The following is a 16,699-nucleotide window of genomic DNA, read 5'->3' as shown; positions in this document are numbered from 1 at the left end:
ACCTATATATAGAAAACTATAAAACACTGGTGAAAGAAATCAAAGAGGACACTAATAGATGGAGAAATATACCATGTTCATGGATTGGAAGAATCAATATAGTGAAAATGAGTATACTACCCAAAGCAATTTAGAGATTCAATGCAATCCCTATCAAGCTACCAACAGTATTCTTCACAGAGCTAGAACAAATAATTTCACAATTTGTATGGAAATACAAAAAACCTCGAATAGCCAAAGCGATCTTGAGAAAGAAAAATGGAACTGGAGGAATCAACCTACCTGACTTCAGGCTCTACTACAAAGCCACAGTTATCAAGACAGTATGGTACTGGCACAAAGACAGAAATATAGATCAATGGAACAAAATAGAAAGCCCAGAGATAAATCCACGCACATATGGACACCTTATCTTTGACAAAGGAGGCAAGAATATACAATGGATTAAAGACAATCTCTTTAACAAGTGGTGCTGGGAAATCTGGTCAACCACTTGTAAAAGAATGAAACTAGAACACTTTCTAACACCATATACAAAAATAAACTCAAAATGGATTAAAGATCTAAACGTAAGACCAGAAACTATAAAACTCCTAGAGGAGAACATAGGCAAAACACTCTTTGACATACATCACAGCAGGATCCTCTATGATCCACCTCCCAGAATATTGGAAATAAAAGTAAAAATAAACAAATGGGACCTAATTAAACTTAAAAGCTTCTGCACATCAAAGGAAACTACTAGCAAGGTGAAAAGACAGCCTTCAGAATGGGAGAAAATAATAGCAAATGAAGCAACCGACAAACAACTAATCTCAAAAATATACAAGCAACTCCTACAGCTCAACTCCAGAAAAATAAATGACCCAATCAAAAAATGGGCCAAAGATCTAAATAGACATTTCTCCAAAGAAGACATACAGATGGCTAACAAACACATGAAAAGATGCTCAACATCACTCATTATCAGAGAAATGCAAATCAAAACCACTATGAGGTACCATTTCACACCAGTCAGAATGGCTGCGATCCAAAAGTCTACAAATAATAAATGCTGGAGAGGGTGTGGAGAAAACGGAACCCTCTTACACTGTTGGTGGGAATGCAAACTAGTACAGCCACTATGGAGAACAGTGTGGAGATTCCTTAAAAAACTGGAAATAGAACTGCCTTATGATCCAGCAATCCCACTGCTGGGCATATACACTGAGGAAACCAGAAGGGAAAGAGACACGTGTACCCCAATGTTCATCGCAGCACTGTTTATAATAGCCAGGACATGGAAGCAACCTAGATGTCCATCAGCAGATGAATGGATAAGAAAGCTGTGGTACATATACACAATGGAGTATTACTCAGCCATTAAAAAGAATACATTTGAATCAGTTCTAATGAGGTGGATGAAACTGGAGCCTATTATACAGAGTGAAGTAAGCCAGAAGGAAAAACACCAATACAGTATACTAACGCATATATATGGAATTTAGAAAGATGGTAACGATAACCCTGTATACGAGATAGCAAAAGAGACACTGATGTATAGAACAGTCTTATGGACTCTGTGGGAGAGGGGGAGGGTGGGAAGATTTGGGAGAATGGCATTGAAACATGTGAAACGTAAAAAAAAAAAAAAAGAAATTGACATTTGACAGAATTCAGGTAAGATTAATCAAGATAAAGAGAAAATAAAGCACAATACCTAGACTGAAAAGGGGACCATAACTCTAAATACTGCATGTATTTAAAAGAGATGGTATTAATGAACTTGTGCCAATATGCTTAAAAACTTGAATGAAACGGGGAAATTCTTTTAACCTATCCCATATCAAAACAGGAAGCAGAAATAGCCGTCCTTGACAGCTCCATAACACTAAAGAAACTGAATCGAAAACTAAGACAATCTTTTCCAATAAAGAAAATTCCAGGCCCAAAAGATTTTCCAAGTTCTACCAAACATTCAAGAAACAATAATTCCAATTTTACACCAATTACTCCAAAGTTCAGAAAAAAGAAGAACTATTTCCCCAACCTATTTTAGGAGTCTAGTATAATATTAATACCAAAAATCTTAGGTCAGAGGTTCTCAAAATTTGGTCTAGGGACTCCAGAGGGTCCCCAAGATTCTTTCAAACGATCTAAACTATTTTTTATAACAATGCTGACGTTATTTTTTCACCTTCATTTGCCAGAGATGACATGATGTGTGATAAAGCAAAGACTGAAGGCGGAAGTAGATATGAGAATCCACCCGTCTTCTGCTAGGTTTTTCCAAGCATAATGTAAGATATCAACTCATAGATTCAAGATACTCAACTCCAATTACAATATGTACCAAACAAAACACACACACACACAAACAAAAACCAAAACCCCAACTAGATATGTCAAAATAAAACCACTGAAAAGAAAGCCAAAGACAAATATTAAAAGCAGCCTGAGGGGAGGAAATCTACTCGAGATTAAAAGCTATATGTGACAGGCTAAAGATATTTAGAACACTAAAGAGAATATCTATGGCAGGCAGAGAATGATTTCCAAAGTGAAATGCAGAAAGTGCAAATCATAAGATTAAATTCAGCCTTTCAATTACGAAATGTTGCTCATCAAAAAACATCATAAGGAAATAAAAAGATAAGCTACAAACTAGAAGATATCTGTAATATGCATAACCAATAAAGGCTATTAATAGCAAACAGAATAAAGAACTCCTACAAAGTAATAAGAAACAAAAGATCCAAAATAAACAAAACTTAGACAAAAGATTTAAACAGGAATGTCACAAAAGAGGCAGCAAAATGGCACAGAAACATCTGGAAAGATGTTTAGTCTAATTAATGGGCTGCTGCTGCTGCTGCTAAGTCGCTTCAGTCGTGTCCGACTCTGTGCGACGCCATAGACGGCAGCCCACCAGGCTCCTCCGTCCTTGGGATTTTCCAGGCAAGAACACTGGAGTGGGGTGCCATTGCCTTCTCCGAATTAATGGGCAGGGAAAGCAAAACCACAATGAGACATCTACACACGAGCATGGGAAAAAGTCTGCGTCAAATATCACCAAGTGCTGGCAGGGACCTGCAGCCACAGGACTCCAAGAGGAGGAGTAAGACCTCCAGGGTCCCATGAGGGGAGCAGGAGAGCTGGAGAGAAGAGCCTGACACCTATCATGCTAGACTCCTGGGCATCATATCTTGCTTCCTACCTGTCACAGTTTGGGTCTCCCCATAATCCCCCCCAAAAAGAACCAGAGACCAAAATGGGGGTGCAGATTGTTTTACCCAGGAGCTAGAGTACAGAGCAAGGGGAGAGAGGGAACCAGGGAAAGCCACTAGGAGTGTGTCTTTAAGCTGGGTAACAGGGGGCTTGTTAGGAGCCCTCTGCAGAACCATGCAGACCTCACGTGTCCCTCAGACGGAGGAGAGGCCAAGGCATTTATCTGCCGACTCCTATCCACTATTGCTTACCAGTTGTCAGGTGTTAGCATCAGGTCACACCCTGTACTTAACAGCCCTCAAAAGATCTGGATATTATTATCCTTTCCTTGATGTACCACAGGTCTGACAAGAACCTGCAGTTCCCTTGAGGAAGAACTGGGGGGTATCTGTCTATATTTTCTGGGATGCGGCAAAGTTTTTCTTCCAAGAGATCCAGCCTCCCCCTCGATCCATGGGATACAGGTCTGGGTGCCGGCTCACATCTGAAACCAGGTGACTCTTCCACTGCAGCAGCTGACATCAGCCTTCCACCTGCCAGCTCTTGCCTTTTGTTTTGTTTTTTCAGGTTATACAGTGGAGCAATACCCTAGTTGGCCACCCGTCTACACTGTCTATAGGAAAGCCAGGCTCTCTTAGCATCACAGCAGGTCCAGAAGCACTGGTTTTGAGTTGGGCCTCATTGCTTATTATGGATATCGTGTCTACCTTGCCTCTGACGGTTAGTGCCAACACCCAGCCTCTGCCATTTCAGAATCCTGTCATCCTCACGATAGTTGGGAACCCAGTTCCATGGTCAAACCTCATAAAGTCAATCCTGGTCTACAGAAGAGAACCAACACTGAGCCTCTCAAACATGCTGGTCCCTTCATCGGAGTTCATATCACCAGAGGGAAGGGAGACCACCCTCCTGGGAACACAGGCAGGAGCTGAGCCTCTGGCCTCAGGTAATAAATCTATTCTGAATCTCCACCTCTCTGAACCTTCTAAGCCCTTTCTCAATATTCTGCCAACACAGCTCCCGCACCTTTATCTCATGTACTCCAGACTAGGGTGTCTCAACCTCAGTACTACTGACATTTTGGGCCAGATGGTTCATGTCTGTGAGGAGCTGTTCTGTAGAGGGTTTAGTTAGCAACCTTGGTCTCTATTCAAGAGAAGCCAGAAGCAACCACCAGTTACGACAACTAAAAATATGCCCAGATACTGCCAAATGTCCCCTGTGGAGGCAAAATCGCTCACAGTTGAGAACCAACTGTATCACTGTCATGTCCAAGCTTCCAAGAGCCTGCCCAGTGGCATATCAGAATCAGCTTGTCGTTGCCAGGCCATTACATTCTGAATCTGGGGAGTACACTTCCAAAAGTCTCCTCCATTCAGCTTCACAGTCCCCACTACCCCACGCTTGGCCTGACACTGTCAAATTCTTGCCCACGTGTTCCTCCAGTTCCCACTGGTCCACAGGAGCCAGGTCCTACAGCTCTTCCAATGCAACAGCTACCACCCCAGCAGCAAGGGCTGTACTCCCCCACTTAGCTGGTGCTGAGATCTGAGGGAGGGGCGGGCAACACCGAGGGGGGAGAAGCACCACCTTGCAAGGTATCCTGCTCCAGAGAGGGCTTTGCAGGGCGTCAGGCAGGAAGAGCTTCTGTTCAATGAGAAATACTTTGGCTGATCCAGGGACTCTAGGAAAACTGAGAGTTCTTCAGTGCATCCACCCAAAGTCTCCATCCTAAGACCCTGGGTCCCACTTCTTCCCTATCATGGCTCCGACATTAGCAGAGGCGGCGCATCAAGGCTGTGCACTCAGCTTCCTCTGCAGCTCTGCCACAACTGTGATTAAATTCTGGGCCTGGTTTTCAACACAGAATGTGCTCCCCGCCCTCCCCACCTCCAGCTTCAGGAAATGCCGCCACAGAACCACATCTTTCACAGTGCCTCCAGAGTTGATACCTGGCTAATCTGAGCCAGATCACACCCCAAGGCCTCCAAGGGAGCTAACAAGGGCCAACCAACTCCACCAGCCTTATCCTGACCCTGGTCCACACACTGCTCGAGCACTTAAGAGCTCCTGCCCTAGCCAATGCTTTCCTTTCGACCTGAACCTCACCCCACCACTGGTCAGTCTGCTCAGTGATGCTAGAGGGCACCGGGGGTCCTCAACACCTCACTTACCCCCACCAAAGGGGTCCTGGGTGCCACCTTAGGGTGAGTGACTCCAGTCTCACAACACTGTTCTCAGGGCCTGCTTTCTACCGCCGCTTCCAGTAGCAGCCTTAGTTTGCTGCTGCTGCTGCTGCTGCTAAGTCGCATCAGTTGTGTCCGACTCTGTGTGACCCCATAGACGGCAGCCCACCAGACTCCCCTGTCCCTGGGATTCTCCAGGCAAGAATACTGGAGTGGGTTGCCATTTCCTTCTCCAATGCATCAAAGTGAAAAGTGAAAGTGAAGTCGCTCAGTCGTGCCCGACTCTTAGCGACCCCATGGACTGCAGCCTACCAGGCTCCTCCATCCATGGGATTTTCCAGGCAAGAGTGCTGGAGTGGGGTGCCATTGCCTTGTTCCGCCAAACTAAGGCTGCAGGTAGCTTGCAGAAGACGAATCCAGAAAGCCAGAGAGAGGGAGTAAGGAGTGGAGGCAGGGAAGAATGGGAAGCCAGGAGGGCACTACTGAGCTGGCTGCCATACTGAGCTGGGCGGATGGGGCTCCCCTACTGGTGTCCCTCTGAAAAACACACCTGAGAACCGTTCCATGCAAGGGCATCATCCACGAAAGTCCATCCAACCCCATTCTCCTTCCCCCCCACCTCCACTGAGAGCTGTTCCCCGGGATACAGACTCATGTTTCTGAGGTTTACCTGCCCTGGTTAAGTGAGCACTTAGAAAAACAGCTGAGAGAGATGACAAGTCCTGAAGGTGGAATAAAAACTCCTAATGGAAGAAATGAGGGGAAGAGCCTTACACAAAAAAACAGCCCCTCACCAAGTGGAGCTTTAGGGACAGAGAGCTCTCAGTGAGCATCCTCATAGCTTTTACAGGCTTCATTACAGCACTCGCCAGACTGTATTAACTGGTTATATAACTGTAAGTCTCCCTTCTACTGGTCATCATTTTCTCGTAGTCAGTCTTCATCTCTGCTAAATATTCCCAGCATCTACTAGGTTGGTGCAAAAATATTACGGTTTCAGATCCTGAACTTTAAATCATTATAACCAGGCTCAAACACATCTATATTAATCAAAACAGGAACCATTACAATCAATATATTTTTGCCAATGAGAAATAAGGTTGTTTATTTTTGTAGCATAAAAATCTGTGCTTTGGGATTCAGCAAACTCTTGGAAAGCAATTTCTGTGTTCTGCTGGTTATAGAAGCATTTTCCCTGCAAAAAGTTGTAGAGATGCTTGAAGAAGAGGTAATCAGTTGGCGAGAGGTCAGGTGAATATGGCAGATGAGGCAAAACTTGGCAGCCCAATTCGTGCAACTTTGGAAGCACTGGCTGTGCAGTGTGCAGCTGGGCATCGGCAGGTGGAGAACCGGGCCCTTTCTGTTGACCAGTGCTGGCTGCAGGCACTGCAGTTTTTGGTGCATCTTGTCAACTGGCTGAGCACACTTCTCAGATGTAATGGTTTTGCCAGGATTCAGAAAGCTGTAGTGGATCAGACAGGCAGCAGACCACCAAACAGTGACCATGACCGTTTTTTTTTGGTGCAAGTTTGGCTTTGGGAAGTGCTTTGGAGCTTCTTCTCAGTTCAACCACTGAGCTGGTCACCAGTAGTTGTTGTATAAAATCCACTTTTGTCACACTTCACAATCCAGCAGAGAAATAGTTTGTAATTGCTGCACAGAATAAAAGATGACATTTCAAAATGATGATTTTTTTTATTTTTGATCAACTCGTGAGGCACCCACTTAACGAGCTTTTTCACCTTTCCAATTTGCTTCAAATGCTGAATGACCATAGAATGGTCAATGTTGAGTTCCTGGGCAACTTCTGGTGCAGTTGTCAGAGGATCAGTTTCAGTGATCCTCTCAGTTGGTCGCTGTCAACTTCCAATGGCCACCCACTGCACTTCTCATCTTCCAGGCGCTTGTTTCCTTTGCAAAACTTCTTGAACCACCACTCCACTGTACATTCAGTAGCAGTTCCTGGGCCAAATACACTGTTGATGTTACAAGTTACCTCCGGTTCTTTATGACCCATTTTGAACTCAAATAAGATAATCACTCGAATTTGCTTTTTGTCTAACAACCTTTCCATAGTCTAAAATACATATAAAATAAACAGCAAGTAATAATTTATTAGCCAAAAAAAGCAAGAAATGAGCATTAAAATGATGTATAGCTAAATACATTTAAGAATGCATTCCAATACCAAAAGGCAAAGCTCAACGATGCAAAACCGCAATTACTTTTGCACCAACCTAATAATACCATGTCTAGAACACACTTCACATAAACAGAAATCTTTGGGGAATGAAGGGAGTGTCTCTATCCCTCCCGGCTCCGTCAATGCACACACTGTTCAAGGTCCAAGTTTTGAGTAATTACATGGTGATGAACTTCGATTATCTTCTTTCTTGAATTAGAGTTTCCAAAGAAGAGAAAAATGGCCAGGTATTTCCACAGACAGAATTTTCCATACTTACCCCTGACTGTCCTCTTCTCCCCTAACACTGAGTTTCCCCAAAGAGGAAGAACCAAGAGGAATCTTCTAATTATGAATGTTTGTTCCATATAATACCACAACATGGGTCAAAATAAGAATTTCAGAGCAAAGTCCTACAAACAATAGCCTTCTCGAAGCACACCAAGCTTGTCCCTGCTAAACACTGTATCATCTGGCTGGAGGTCAGGCACTGAATCACTGGAAAAATCTTCCAACTCGACTGTCAAGATGAGACGCGTTTTCTGTTCCTGGAATTATTTATTCCTAAACTCTGCCTGAAAAACCTTTCCTCAGTGCTTAGTCCAAAGTTTTCAGCCACAGACTCTCATCTTCTTAAACTCTGTAGAAGCTGAACTCTTGGAGTCCCTGCTACGGTGGAACTCAACCCACCTGTTCCTGAAAACAAAGGAACTAAATATTGGCCCAAACAGGAAAATCTCCAATTCACTGCCTTACCTGATAGGGTCCTTTATAATTAAAGTTCTGTTAAAGCTAATTACCCCTAAAAATGATTTCAAATAATAAAAACAAAAAAACCCTGTGTCCCTTGGTGAGAATTATACTATAATTAATACAAAGCATATAATTAAGGAACTAATAACTAAACTTTACTGCAGACCTACTACATGCCAGGATCTGTTTTAAGTACTTTGTTAACTTGGTGTTAACTTAGTCTTCCTAACGGGCTTTCCTGGTAGTTGACCTGGTAAAGAATCCACCCGCAATTCGGGTGATCTGTGTTCCATCCCTGGGTTGGGAAAATCCCCTGGAGGAGGGCATGGCAACCCACTCCAGTATTCTTGCCTGGAGAATCCCATGGACAGAGGAGCCTGGCGATCTACAGTCCATTGGGTCACAAAGAGTTGGACACAACTGAGTGACTAAGCATAGCACAGACTTTCTAACAGTCTCAAGTGACGAGCTATATTATCCTCATTTTACAAACAGGCAAAGTGTAACAAGGAAGGCTACATCTTCATACAACTAGAAAATGCCAATGCTAGGATTTGGAGGCTGGCAGTCTGGCTCTGGAGCCCGAGCTATTAACACCCAGGTGAAGCTGCCTCCTCCAGTGACCCTTAAAAGCCTGAATTAGATACACCTTTTTCATTTCTCAATTAACCAGCATAACTAGACAGATGCAAATCTATCCGTTTTATACCAGCATTTGCAACCAGATGGCTTAAAGTCATTGCAAGTGAGGAGTGATGGAAAGTGAGTCATATATTTATTACTCTAAATAGCCTTTGAGCTCTGAAATTTACAGACTAAGTCCAGTTTAAGTTCTCAGGGCATGCAACTGACAGAGAAAAGGGACTTAAATGGACATATTTCTGTTTCAAGACATCTTCAGACAAATACATCAAGGACACGGCTAGATGAGCGCTTCCCAGTTAAGTTACACCGAGCAACTTTAACCTCAAAATTGTATACATCTTATCTAGTTCCCACCGCCGGTATGTAAAACGCCAAATAACCTCTGAGTTTCAAGTAGCTGCACAGAGTCCCAAACACCGCTGGCCACGGCTCACCTGAGCATCCAGTCCTGCCCGAGGCATCGGGTACCGCACGGAACGCCACTGCCCACGGCAGGGCCCAGAACTCAAACACCCCCGCGGGAGGAAGTAGAACCCTGGAGCTCGCGGGGAGGAGCTGGCAGTGGGCAAAGTTCACGGCAGAGGGTGGGCCCTTCGGGAAAGGAAGCCACAGGATCCGGGGAGAAAGGAAAGGTGCAGGAAGCGAGCGAGGGAGACAGGTGAGCAACCAAAGTGCGGGGAGGGGCCGGGTGACGAAGGAGAAGGCGGGGCGGGAGTCAAAGCGCCCCCCAAGCGGGAGAGCACCAGGAGTGGCCCCGGCCGGGAAGGGGTGGAGGTCGTTTCCCGCAGCCCTCGGACCTCCGCGCGGCCCGCGCTTGCCCGGAGATCCCGCGGCCCGGGGAGGCCCGAGTCCGCATCGGGGGCCCGCCCGGCCCTTCCGCGCCGCGCTTACCTCGGCCACGGCTGCCTCCGGCTGGGCCCCGCGCTTGGTCACCGGCTCATGCCGCGGGGCGCGGGCCACAGCCGCCCGGGTGGGATGGCGCGGAGCTCCAGGCCGCCACCGCTGGGCCGGGAGTGCGGGAACGAGCGGGGGGAGCCCCGGGCAGGCCACTGGGCTCGGCGGTCTGACACCCAGCGCACCGCGCATGCGGGAGCGTCCGGGGCCGCGCCTCCTGCTGGACGGGAGGAGTTAGGGCACCACTCAGGGCTTCTCCCAGGCAGGTGGGTGCGGCTCAGGCTCCCAGGGAAATTCAGAGGACCGGCAGCCTCCTCCACGACGAAAGAAACTGCAAACTGAACAACGGTTCACTTGTAAAAATGTAGAACTGACAGAAATGTAACAGTCTGAGTATAATCAGTATTGAAGGTGCAACATTCCTGAAGAGTAATTTGCTAGTATCCATCAAACGCAAAAAAATTAAAAGGCACTTGCTCCTTGAAGGAAAAGCTATGGCTAAACAGCTTATTGGAGAAGACAATGGCAACCCACTCCGGTACTCTTGCCTGGCAAATTCCATGGACGGAGGAGCCTGGTAGGCTGCAGTCCATGGGGTCTCGAAGGGTCGGACACGACTGAGCGACTTCACTTTAACTTTTCACTTTCATGCATTGGAGAAGGAAATGGCAACCCACTCCAGTGTTCTTGCCTGGAGAATCCCATGGACGGAGAGGCCTGGTAGGCTGCAGTCCATGGGGTCGCACAGAGTCGGACACGACTGAAGCGACTTAGCAGCAGCAGCAGCAGCGGCAGCAAACAGCTTATTAAAAAGCAAAGACATCACTTTGCTGACAAAAGTCCGTCTAGTTAAAGCTATGGTTTTTCCAGTAGTCATGTATGGGTGTGAGAGTTGGACCATAAAGAAAGCTGAGCACCGAAGGATTGATGCTTTCCAATTGTGGTGTTAGAGAAGACTCTTGGGAGTCCCTTGGACTGCAAGGAAATCCAACCAGTCCATCCTAAAGGAAATCAACCCTGAATATTCATTGGGAGGACTGATGCTGAAGCTGAAGCTCCAATACTATGGCCACCTGATGCACGGAGCCAACTCATTAGAAAAGACCCTGATGCTGGGAAAGATTAAAGGCAGGAGGAGAAGGGGATGACAGAGGGCAAGATGGTTGGATGGCATTACCAACTCAGTAGACATGGGTTTTAGCAAGTTCAGGGAGATGGTGAAGCACAGGGAAGCCTGGCATGCTGCAGCCCATGGGGTCGCAAAGAGTTGGACACGATTGAGCAACTGAACTGAACTGAACTCATCAAACATAAAATGCCAGTAACTTTCCCCAACAATCCCTCTGTATGGAGTTTATCCTATGGATACTCTCAACAGACCTTTTCTCAAAAATATTCATTACAGTACTGTGTCTAATAATATAAAAAACCCAAACACAACCAAAATAAACTATGGAAAGCTTGTTATTAATCAAAATAAATTATGAGAATGTAATAATGAGAGAATGCATATGTATGTTGGTATAGAAAAATCGCAAACATGTTAATATGAAAACATGGTTTAAAACAGTAGACAAGGGACTTCCTTGGCAGTCCAGTGGTTAAGACTCCCCACTTCCACTTTAGGGGTCATGGTTGGATCCCTGATTGGGGAACTAAGATCCCACATGCCACCCAGTATGGCCGAAACAAAATAAATTTAAAAAATAAAACAGTAGACAAGTATGACTCTCTTTATATAATAAAATATACATATATATATATATATTCAGAAACAGAGAACAAAATATATAGATAGGTAGATGCTTAGATTCAGGCATATATATATATGTTTTATATATATAAAGGATTTACATACATAAACACACACACACATATATATATATATATCATTTTTTATGTAGAGAAGCCAAGAAGCAATAAACAGTTTTAGAGGAATTAATTGTGGAGGTGGAAATGAGAGGAGGAAAAACTTTCACTTTAATTTTGTTTCTTTCTGTATTATTTACATGATCTAGCCTTCATACACAGCAAAACCCCTGTGTAAGACAGTCAGTAGACTCTTAAAAATTCAATCAAAATGCAGAGTGATGTTACTGAGAAGTTAATGAAATGACCCCACTGAGCCTGTGCAGTCTACAGACACTGGCTGCAGAATCCATATCCATCTGGTCCCAGCTGTACCTCAGCACCATCTGGTGGAAGCCATCATTTAGAGCTTAAATATTCATGGGGATAATTCTGAAGCTAGATATACATTGGGGCTTCCAGCAGCAACAGAGATTCCAAGAATATTCCTGTGAGGTAATGCCTGCTTGTCACAGATCCAGAGAGACTGGGACGAGACTATTCTGGAGACAGGAAACCCACATTCTGCATCCCTACATCTAAGAGAACATTTGCTCTGCTCCCCAAACCCACATCCCCCTTAAAAATGGTAAGACATTTAGCACACATACACCACATTTGAGATATGGATAAGTGGAAAGCATGTTCACTTTCTTCTTTTTCTCTTTTTCTGTATATATATATGTTTTAAATTACTTATTCATATTTTCATTAAATGAAGACTTTCTGTGTTAAAGACCAGTGTTAGGCATCACCTTTGAAGAACCTGCCTATCTTAATCACTTTTTATAACCCTAAACAAGCACAGTGCCTGGCACATAGAAAGTGCTAAATGAATACTTTTCGAATGAATTAAAGGGTGCCCAGATGCTGGGAGGAGCTCAATAAAAAGAAAACAAAGACGCAAGTAAGATTCGTCAAAGCAGAGCAGGGAGAGTGACAAAGGAAAATATGAACAAAATGCCACAGAGTTCAAAAGAGAAAGTGATGACATCCAATTGGGTTTGGGGAGCAAAGCAAATGTTCTCTTAGATGTAGGGCTCAGTGGTAAAGAATCTGCCCATCAATGCAGGAGATGTGGGTTTGATCCCTGATCTGGGAAGATTCCCACATGCCACGGAGCGACAGGTCCGTGCACCACAGCTACTGAGCCGGTGCTCTAGAGCCCAGAAGGGGCAACTATTGAAGACTACGCACCCTGGAGCCCGTGCTACCCAACAAGAGAAGCCACTGCAATAAGAAGCCCAAGCACCACAAGAGAGCAGTCTCCACTTCCTGCACCTACAGCAAGCCCATGCATGCAAGGAAGACCCAGCACAGCCAGATAAATACATAAATCGTTTTTACAAAAAGAATAAGACAGAAATACATTTTCAGACAAATACTAATAGGAAGAATTTACCATCAGCAAATCCTTCCTAACAGAGTATCTTAAAAGATGTATTTCAGGAAAAAGAATATTAAAACCAGAAGAAAGAACTGAGATGAAGTAAAGTGAAGTGAAAGCAAATGTGTTAGTCACTCAATCATGTCTGACTCTTTTCGACCCCATGGACTGTAGCCCGTCAGGCTCCTCTGTCCATGGAATTCTCCAGACAAGAATACTGAAGTGGGTTACCATGCCCTTCTCCAGGGGATCTTCCCAACCCAAGGGATCAAACCTGGGTCTCTCACATTGCAGGCAGATTCTTTACCGTCTGAGCCACCAAGATAAAAGAGATGAAATAAAGAAGTAAAGAGATGAAGTAAAGAGGTCAAGAAATTGACAAACTCGTGGGTAAATCAAAACAAATAGTCCTTGTATAAAACTATAACAATAACAAATTGGAAATTAAAAACGAGGCATTCACCCCCATGTTCACTGAAGCATTATTCCCACTAGTCGAGATACAGAAACAACCTGTCTATGGACAAAGAATGCATAAAGAAATTGGGGTACATTCATGCAATGAAATAGTATTCAGCCATGAAAAAGAAGTAAATCCTGCCATTTATGACAACATGGATGAACCTCAAGGGCATTTTGCTAAGTGAAAGAAATACAAATATTAATACTATATGATCTTTCTTAGAGGAGTGTGTGAGTCACTCAGTTGTGTCCAACTCTTTGCTACCCTATGGACTGTAGCCCCCCAGGCTCCTCTGTCCATAGGATTCTCCGGGCAAGAACACTGGAGTGGGTTGCCCTTTCCTTCTCCAGGGGATCTTCCTGACCCAGGGAATCGAACCCGTGTCTCCTGTGTCTCCTGCGTTGGCAGGTGGGTTCTTTGCCACTAGTGCCCCTGGGAAGCCCTGTTATTTTACACGGAATCTTAAAAACAAAACAAACACACAAAAAACTCGGCTTCTAGACGCAGGGAAGAGAATGGTGGTTGCCAGAGGTGGGGGTGGGGGGAGGAAGAGATGGGTGAAGGGGTGAAAGGCAAAATGAAAAAAATGGAAAGAATTTTGCAGCAAATACCCTTATATCCACCACCTATATTACGCCATTTCTATTTTACAGTGCTTGTCACATGTCTATTTCCTGATCCATCATTTTTCTGTTGCATTTCAACATAAGTTGCAGATATCAGCAGTTACATCTGAATATTTTATTTAAAGTATATAATGAACTAGAGATCAGTATTTTGCAGTTCTTATTTCTTATGAGATAAAATTTATGTACAATAACATGCACATATTTTGTACTTTTTCTTTAAATTAGGGAATAACAAGAGCTTTGGCAGATGAAGGGGGAAAAGTAATGGCAGAAGAAAGGAGAAAAATTAATGATTTTTCCTTCATACAAAATTTATACTACCCATATAAACATCTAAAAAAAAATTAAGTTAGGAAACAAGTATGCAACAGAAAGAATGAACAAAAGTAATAATTCCTCATGAAAAACTCATAAACTAGTAAAACGGATTTTCAAAAACCATTATAAGACTGTTCGTGATAAAAATAAATGTAGAACAGAAGTCACCAATATCAGGAGTAGAAGGGGGGATATTACTATGTAGAGAAAAAAGAAAAGAATGTACTACTGACACATACAAACGTATAGACCTCAAAACATCAAGCTGAGTGATACAACCCAGACACAAAAGTGAACAACTATAGAATTCCTTTGACCTGGAAACTTTAAGCATGGAGGTAGAAATCAGAATAGCATTAGCCTGTAGGGGACTGGCAGTCAGGAGGTCACAAAGAATCGAACATGACTTAGTGACTGAACAACAGCAGCAGGGGATTGAGAGACTACAGTAAGAGCTTAAAGGAACCTTATGCAGTAATGGAAGTGTTTCACATCATGATGGGGATATTGGTTACACAGATGTATATATTTTTTAAGGCCATTGGGTCTTACAATGAACATCTGTCCAGTTCACTGTAGGTAAACTTTACCACAGTTTTTAAAAATTAATAGAAAGCAATGTTTAAGCTGAAGCTCAAAAGACATCTGAGAGCAGTACTAGACCTAGATGGTATTTTTAAGTCTCCTAGGGCTTTCCCTAAGTAGAATTTTTAATTTTTGTTTTGTTTTGTTTACTGTGTACAACTTTCATATGGTTTTAAAAACAAAAAGCATTAAAGACAAACCCAGGAAAACCAAGTGAAAGAAAAAAAACTTCTGTTTTTTTTTCCCATCCTCCCAATTCCCCTACCCTATAGGCAATTACCAGTCTTAGTTTCTTTTGAATTCTTTTTCAGACTCTCTAAGCAAAAACGAAGGCCCTACATTTTGACTTAGGGTGGTGGAGTCTGAGAAAACATGATGTCAAACCTTAAATATCCTGATGAGAGTCATGTAGGCTTAGAAATGTTGTTAGAAATGTTCACATCAGAACTGGAAATTCTGTTTGACCTGGCCTTCATCCAAACTGGGGTTGTCATGACTTTTCAAAACACAGTTTCCAGGGGTAAAGAACCTGCCTGCCAATGCAGGAGATGTAAGAGACTCAAGTTCCATCCCTGGGTTGGGAAGATCCCCTGGAGGATGAAATGGCAGCCCACTTCAGTATTCCTGCCTGGAGAATCCCATGGACAGAGGAGCCAGATGGGCTACAGTCTATAGGAAGGATCACAGAGTCAGACACAACTGAAGCACCTTAGCACACACACAACCTGACTTGGAATCCTGGTTCTGCTGTTTTTGTCCGTATGTGACTTTGGGAACATCATTTCATCTATTTAGGGCTCGGTTTCCTCATCTCCAGCTTCCCTGGTGGCTCAGATGGTAAAGAGTGCCTGCAATGCAGGAGACCTGGGTTTGATCCCTGGGTCAGGAAGATCCCCTGGAGAAGGAAATGGCAACCCACTCCAGTTGCCTGGGAAAATCCCATGGACAGAGGAGCCTTGCAGGCTCCAGTCCATGGGATTGCAAAGAGTCAGACACAACTGAGCGACTTCACTTTCCTCATCTCTAAAATGGGGGGTGATAATGCCAGCTTCCCAGTGTGGTTAGAGTTAGGAATGCTGCCTGTAAATCACCCCACGTGGTATCCCAGGCATACAAGGCATTCACAAAAAGACAGGCCAGCGGAATCGATCAGTGAAAGGCAGAAAGAGGAAAAATCCTAACCCACAGAGCACGGTTTATAGAAAGTAAACACTGATTTCACCAACATGCTCTTTACAGAGGAACGAGGAAAGACACAGCTTTTCCAAACAGGAGCGCCAGCACCAGAGAAGGGGCCTGAAGCATACAGCTTTAAGGCCAATTCAGAAAGCTCCTTTGGGCTCTGAACAAAAGCATCCCTGGGGATGGGGTGGGTGGCCCTTTCATGGTTAGAGGGGAAAGGCCAGCCTGGGACAGCTTGTCCCCTGAGCAGTTCAGGGCCCCTGATCTCCCTGCAGTCATGGCAAGGTCACTCTGGCGCAGGATCAAGAGTAAAGGGAGCTCCTTGCCAGGAAGACCGCACCCTGGAGACAGAGACGCCCTGCCCGGCTCCCACCAGGGGCTCCTGCACTTCATCCCACGTGGAGGCTGGTCCCACGCCCC

At 44.3% G+C, this 16,699-nt stretch overlaps 1 protein-coding gene across 4 annotated transcripts in view; it reads right to left on the bottom strand.

The window, feature by feature from the left end:
* Window positions 1-10,002, bottom strand: part of EXT2 (exostosin glycosyltransferase 2) — a 148,952-nt gene extending 138,950 nt beyond the window's left edge. For 3 of the 4 annotated variants that reach the window (XM_019975190.2, XM_070804089.1, XM_019975191.2), the window contains exon 1: window positions 9,865-9,996. The gene's annotated coding sequence lies outside the window, so the exon portion shown is untranslated. Of the gene's footprint in view, window positions 1-9,864 lie in introns of all 4 variants that reach the window. The other variant, XM_070804090.1, reaches the window with a different exon arrangement.
* Between the last annotated feature and the right edge of the window lie 6,697 nt (window positions 10,003-16,699).

The sequence above is a fragment of the Bos indicus genome, chromosome 15 (genome assembly GCF_029378745.1).
Source record: "Bos indicus isolate NIAB-ARS_2022 breed Sahiwal x Tharparkar chromosome 15, NIAB-ARS_B.indTharparkar_mat_pri_1.0, whole genome shotgun sequence".
In the NCBI taxonomy this organism is placed as follows: Eukaryota; Metazoa; Chordata; class Mammalia; order Artiodactyla; family Bovidae; genus Bos; species Bos indicus.
The sequence above is the reverse complement of the archived record's forward strand: the minus strand, read 5'-3'. Positions and strand labels throughout refer to the sequence as shown.